The sequence below is a fragment of the Centruroides vittatus genome, unplaced genomic scaffold (assembly GCF_030686945.1).
Source record: "Centruroides vittatus isolate TY-2023 unplaced genomic scaffold, ASM3068694v2 contig_299, whole genome shotgun sequence".
Taxonomy (NCBI): domain Eukaryota; kingdom Metazoa; phylum Arthropoda; class Arachnida; order Scorpiones; family Buthidae; genus Centruroides; species Centruroides vittatus.
The window spans coordinates 684,865-692,599 of NW_027121909.1; the positions used below are offsets into that span (position 1 = coordinate 684,865).

General features: G+C 30.2%; 1 protein-coding gene across 4 annotated transcripts in view; it reads right to left on the reverse strand.

Moving 5' to 3' along the window:
* Nf-YC (nuclear factor Y-box C) overlaps positions 1 to 7,503 on the reverse strand; it is a 32,893-nt gene extending 25,390 nt beyond the window's left edge. The window contains exon 1 of one of the 4 annotated variants that reach the window (XM_067267194.1): positions 7,492 to 7,503. The gene's annotated coding sequence lies outside the window, so the exon portion shown is untranslated. The other 3 variants (XM_067267191.1, XM_067267192.1, XM_067267193.1) reach the window with 3 other exon arrangements.
* Between the last annotated feature and the right edge of the window lie 232 nt (positions 7,504 to 7,735).

Below are 7,735 nucleotides of genomic sequence, written 5' to 3' on the forward strand. Positions count from 1 at the left end.
TTCACTTGAAACTTCACTGTCACTACTAGCATCACTTGAGTCTTCATTCTCAGATGATGCAAGATACACTGTATCGTCTTCTGACCTGTCCATCTTGTTGGAAATGGACATGATTTTGAAACTTTTGGACACCATTTCTTCTGGTATTAGTTTCCATAAAGCCACAATCCATTTGCACATCTGAGCCACGTAAGGTTTTCTTAGCCTCCCAGTTGCTGTTGTCTCCATTGCAGTGCACCTCCAATCATGGTAGAAATATCACAGATGAGCTTTAAAAGAATGATTGATGGATACATCAAGTGGTTGCAGCATTCTAGTGATCCCTCCTGGTATCACAACCATGTCACTTTTCTCTTCCCTCATCATCTTTTTTACACTTTTGGTCAGATGACCTTGGAAGCTGTCAACAACCAACATGGGCTGCCAACATAACAGTGCACCTGGATACCAAAAACACACTGACTTCAGCCAATCTACATAGAGTTCTGTCATCCAGCATTGATCTTGAACTCATACCAATATTCCAGGTAGTAATGTTTCTTTCGAAAGGATTTTAACTTAAAAATGATGTAAGATGGTAGCTTGTTTCTGTCAATGGTGATGCACACATTACATTACAATGCTGCTTCCTGTTCCTGCTGTTTGCTCCAGAACTGTTTTTTCACCTGCTTGATTGACTGTAATGTCACTTGGCAATCAAAGAAGACAGGAGTTTCACCAGCATTTCCTATTGTCCTTAAATCATGGCTGTGTGTCTTTCTTAAGCTGAGGACATGTTTTTGAAATGCAAACCATTTCTCTTCATAGATATCAGGAAGCCACTGCACCATTGAAGTTCAATGCTGAATCACAAGATCATGTTGTGCCATGAATGTCTTGCCCAACCATAAATTCCCTTAAATTCATTTTTTGAAATTTTCATATTTTGAGCTATCCTTTGGGTTTCAAACAGATTTCAACAGATACAGAAAATCTATTTGCCTGAATTTCACAGATATATTTCAACAGATTTGTTTCCAGGTCAGGATATTTTGCTGTCTTTCTGCAAAGCAATTACTGATTTTGTGATATTTTCTCAAGAGTATCCTTTGTTTGAATCCATCACCACATGTTTTTTTGTCCACATCAATCTTCCTTCATGCTGCTTGATTTTCATTTTCTTGTGCAAAATGCATGACTTGCAATTAACCATCACTTCACCTGTTTAAAATTTTCATAATGTCATATTTCTGTATACCCATGTCTCTACTTTCGTCCCTTGATGGAATTCTAAGATTCTAATTTTTTTCCAAATATATTGTTTCGTAAATAGGGTGCAGCTTATATGTGCATGCAGACTATAAATGCATAAATATGGTATTTTGTTAATACAGTAGAGCATCGATTATCCGACTCAATTGAGTAGGTCGGATAACTGAAAAGTATGAAAAAATACATTATTAGTATAGTATATCCCATGTGATTAGTATATTAGTACATCGCTATTAACCTACTTCACGTTGAATTTTCATCGATGTTAAGTCTAACAAATATTTCTTTTAAATAATAATCGTCGCTACTGTATCGTTAAAAATTATTTCTTTATTTTGCACAAAATAAATACAAAAATAAAGAAAATAGAAAATTAAGCCTGGTTTAAATACCAACCTACCTTTCATGGTAGAGTCAATGTTACCAGCTAAAACACCCAAAAATTTAACAAAAATAATATTAAAGTAGCCAAGACATAGCCAAATATTGTAGCACCACATCACTAGCAGACATTTGAATTTGCTAACTAGAACGCGGTCGGTTAACCAATGTGATGGTTGATCGGGGGTCAGATAATCGATGCTCTACTGTAGCAGCTTTTTAAAATAAAAATCATTTAATATTTAATGTATTTTACTAATGTTACAATACTTTCCACAAAACATTTGTTCTAATTTGAATCTACATTGGCTACAATGTACAATACATAAAACTTATTTCTGTTTCCATTTAAAAATAACTTGCATTTAAATTCTACAAATATCAATGGTAATAAATCAGCATTTTTATTTCGAATTAATTTAACTGATTTTATTATTGATTCAGAAAATTTATATTTTTTAAATGAGATTTTAATACATATGCATTCACTTTTTGATTTTATTTAAAAGATATTAATATTTGATTTAAAAATTTTATTCTAGAAATATACTTGTTTACAATTGTGTTTACTAATTCTATATAGAATAAATTATTACCATTTATATTATTTTAATACATAATACCATTTTTTCAGAATATATTCATACTGTATTGGGTAAATTAGAAAAAAACATACAGTGGAACCTCAGTTAATGAGTACCTCGCACAGCAAGTATTTCGCACAATGAGCAAAACAAATTGTAAAATTTGCCTCGCTTAACGAGCGATGTTTCGCATAATGAGTGATGAGGAGAGGGGAAGTCCCAAATTGTGCGCATGCGGCATGCTCCATCAGTCTGTGTTTAACACTCATTCCGCTAGCATCTTACTGTCGCTTGTGATCACATATTTTTCCAAACTTGTTGTTCACACACATTACTTATAAACATCAACAACCATAGCCTGTTATACAATAAACACGCCAAATTCTTGGGTCATTGAATTTAATGACTGATTCCAAATTAAATTTTAGAAATGTCTGAATTAAAAATTAACTATTTATAATTATTAAATTTAATACGAGATGGAAACATAACTGCCTGCCTCCAGTCAAATTAATTAATTTCTAATATTTAATTATATCCTTTACATAACCCAAGAATTTGGCACATCGTTTGGAGTGTTTATCAAACATTATAGCTGTGATTTTTTTTTTGTTTCTGCAAATCAAATTCTCATTCCAGGATAGTTCATTCCGCACTAGAAGAAAAGATGATGATGATTCACACTCCTTAACAGTATATATTGTACAATTTTTTTTTGAATAAACGTTATACATAAAATATTTGAGCATTTTTTTTTGACATGGAACGCATTATCGTATTTTACATTAATTTCTATGGGAAAAATTGTTTCGCTTAACAAGTGTTTCATATTACGAGTAACACTCTTTTACAAATTACGCTCATTAAGCGAGGTTCAACTGTATTTTGATGTTTTCTGGGTAAATAAAAATGTCCATATTTTACAAAATGGCAGCACCATAAAGAGTAGTAGTCATTTAAACATTCTAGTATTTTTAAATTTACTATTGTTATACTGTAACTAGGCAGACTTATCTACTTCTTTTGTCCATCTGTTCAAAAATTTTGTGATGATTCATTAATTTCCAGTTCATCATTTTGAATTTTTTTTCCATGATGGAAAAACATTTATGACGACTTTAAACTAAGTATTTTATATATATATGTAGAATACATATTATATATGGATTGCTAACTTGCCATAGATTAAGAAATATGATTTACTATATGTTTAAAGTTTCAACAAATTTTAACAAACTAAAATAAATTCATTTTAATTGCTTCGTTACAAATAAATATTAATTTCATATTTACTGGTAACTTGAAATCTAGTAATTTTGATATAAAATATATCATATGCTTAAAATTTTTTTAACTTAACATAAAAACATTACAAATTGCAGTTTTGAACAATCATTAACTGATACTTTTTTAAATTAAATGATCGGTTCATATAAAAAGGTTATAAAATTTAATCAATCCTCTATACCAGGGGTGGCCAACAAGTCGATCGTGATCGACCGGTCGATCGCCAGGCCAATTTTGGTCGATCGCTAGCGATGTCTTGACTTAATGTATTATATTTGTAACCGAACGCAACTGTATGCATGCAGTTATGACTCGACTCATAAGCAGTGAGTGCACTTCGTACTGAAACAGTGTATAAACATAGTATGTATTTCACACTTCCCCCTCCCCACTTAGACTATGCCTATGACAACAAGTCGATCGCGACACATTTTTACGATAAAAAGTAGATCTTATGTGCACAAAAGTTGGCCACCCCTGCTCTATACAAACAAAGTTTTTTCAGATTACAATGTATGTACTATTAAAACAAGCTTGGTCAAGCCAACCTGATAGCATGCTCCACAAAAGCAAATCGAATATTAAGTTTGTTTAAAATAAATTTTATAAATTCTTGGAATCAAGTAGTTGTTGCGCATGTGCGTAGACATGCACAATAAATGTATTGAACAAAGCATAACACTTAGGTAATGAAAGTGAAGTCATTGCGCATGCGCGTGGACAGACATGCAAAAGTTCTAACATAAGCACTTCACCACTATAGTGGTGTGTGCTAATAAAAACTCTTCAGATTAGAATTCATTTAAAATTTACCACAAATGAGCAATTACTTACTATAACAGTGTTGCAATGCCAGGCTGCAATTTTTAATCATATTTTAATTCTTTAAAAATCATATGACTTCCAGTCTAAATTAGAAATTTGTATACAGTTAATTGGGGCCTCTGGTCCCTAAGCTTTCCACATCTGGTCTTGATTTTCATATATTTAACTTTATTCTCAAATTTAAGGAAAAATATGGACAGATGGACTGATAGGTGATAGTGGAAATCTATAGGTCTGCAATTTGAAAAATGCAGCCCAATAATTGATAAAATAAAAAGAAAATCAAATATCTCTCAACAGCTTAAAATATATCAGATTGCTTTATATGTGTAAACTATTTTTAATGTAGCACTTTGTTTTTCCTTAACAGTTATAATCCTAAACAATCTGCATTTAATTATTTTTCAGTTATCAATCTCTAACATAGTAATATTTTAGCATATCTATCTGTATAAAATAACTATTTGCAACATATAATTGCTAGTTTGCACACTCCATTATTGCTGTATTCAATGTGATTTATTTTATTAGTCTGTAACCATTCACATTTTACAATAAAACTGCTATGTTCATATCTCTTTTAAAAGCATCCCATATATATACATATGATACTCTATAATGCTTAGCAACTTTCAGCACATTATGATAATATTAGATGATTTGCTTTTTATTTCATTTATTCACAATAATCATTTTTAAATTTACTTTCTTCTAGAATTGTGAAAAACTTTGTCTAAAATTACTTGAGTCAAATTAAAGGCAAAAATTAGCAAAATTCAAAGACAGTTTTGATAAAACTCTTGCCTTGGTTTCTGAAAATTTTATAACTTATTAAAAAATTATATTATAAATTCATAACTATAAATTAGCACATGTAAAATTGTAATAATACAATAATTTATAAATAGATGAATAAATAATTACTAATTTTACAAAGTCATCTTTTATTAACTAAAAGAAATGTTTTCAATCAAAATCTGACCATCCTCAACTTAGATTCTTAATACTTAACAATATAGAATGATATGGCATATATTAGGACATCATATGACTTTGTTGTAATGCAACAGAATTGAGGTGGAGCCGGAAAGAAAGAAGCAATCCTTGCACTTGTTAGTCACAGAAGAGGCAATCCTTGTACCTGACAGTCGCAAACAGGCAAATTTTGTACTTACTGCCACAAAAGAGACTATCCTTGTACCTAAATATGGCACCTTTTGGATAAGCCTTTCATTAATCTGTTACAAATTTAAAAAATATAATATTTCATACTCACGTGTAACAACTTTCTATGGATTTATTAATCCACCCATGTAACAATTTTGGTATCCCATTATCTTGGTACCCTGAGCAAGTACCGTCTCTGCACCTGCCTTTCCACAACCCTGCTTGTACCTGACAGCCACAGGAAGAGGTGATCCTTGTAGCTGCCAGCCATGAGAGGTGCAATACTTGCACTTCTCAACACAGAGAGGCAATCCAAGAACAAAGCAATCGCCATCAATTGCTTTATTCTTGTGTTTTGTTTGTTTTGTGCCTATTTTCCATTATGCACAATCAATGTTGTTTTTTTATTTTTCTCTCCTAAATTCCATTAGGTATGTCAAGGAGCACAGACATTGTCACTTTGACTCCACTAATCCACTGTATATTAAAAACATAGACATGGACTCCTATTTTTACATTTAAACAGATTACATTTTTGGATTCCTCATTGCAATTAATGGAAAACAGCAAATTTCCCATCAAAACCAATCAATTAAACTTTGAGATCAAATGCAATATTGTAAGCCTCAGACAAGAGAATTTGCTAATGCTCTGCCTCAAAATATACAATATAAATCCAACATAAATTTATGCTGATTACTCATTCTCATGTAGTCATTCTTTACTGTACACCATTTTTGTTTTATTAAATGTTCTACATTGATTCTTGAGTGTTTGTGCCTATTATTACTAGTGTGATAAGCCCTTATTACTATCTACCTCACATTAGTAGATATTTTATTTTATTTAATTATACCAAGGGCTAAAAGCAATCTTTATAATAGAATTACTCTGTAAATTATGTGTCTCAAGGTCATTTTGTGCCACATTTAATCCAGTGTGATAAGTATGTCTTTGGGAAAAGTGTTCTAGTACAAAACAAGACAACAAACAAGAGTCAACATAATAATGCGATATTTTATATTTAAAATACTAATTCAATCAATTTTTTTTAAAAAACAATAGTTTATTGTAATTTTGAGCTCAAAATGAATTAACGTAAACTGGAGTATCTTATGCAACAAAATAATACAACTTTTACTATAATCCAGCAATAAATTTTTTATAGAACTAACCTTTCTGAATTACTTTATAACTCTTCTTCAGGTTCAAATATTTAAGACTGTACAATACATACAGGCAGTTATTTAAAGAACATAGAATAAATTATTTGATATTATGAAACAAATCAAACATAAAATAAATTACAAATGAATAACAATAAAATAAAGTTACTTGCAGGTACTGTACAACTACTTTTCAAAAAAGAATTTTGCTACTTATCTACCAAACTACTGCATTACGAGCAGTATGCGAGTTATAAATATTTACTATACGCCAGCTTATAGTAAAGCATGTACTGTTTTGTTGTATTGTAAGTTTATTTAATAATCAGTTTTATTGTATAAAATCTTAATAAAACAAGTAAATTAATTCATTTTGAGATGAAGTCAGTGTAACACATCTGTTAGGAGAAGATAATCATCCATGAAATTAATCAATAAAAAATAAATAATCATTTGAAAATGTTTCTCTATTTAATCGGTTGGGTTAATACAAATTATTATCATCTTTCACTAGTCATTACAGATCTGAAGAGATTATGTAAAATTGACATAAAAATAGCACTAACCAACTAATTTAAAATGGAACTTATTTCATAATTAGAATATAGAGAGAGAAGTGACAAGATACGCACGTGTCATCTGATACATATTAATTGTATTGTATTTACACATAAGTCTACACGCATTACAAATTTAATTTAATTTAAATTACGAAATTACAAACCTGATGTTTCGAACTGAAAATTGAAAAGCGTTAATGAAGCAAAAGTATTTTTCAAAGAGTCATGATAACTTGTTATAGAAAACTAATACGTTAATATGTACAGTACCTTCAACTTCTCATATTGTTTGTAATTTTTCAGTGTTGCCAGCTAAGATTGTAAAGTTTCAGTTTATTTTTTCAAAAATTAAAAATTTAGTTATTATATAAAATAAAATTATATTTTTAATCGTGTTAGAATAAAAATGAAAAATAATATTGTTTTATAGACTTTAATAACAACTGTATGGCGTTTGTCATTTCTTCCACCTTGTGAGAACTAACTCGTAAGAAAAGCTTTTTTCCTATACTCA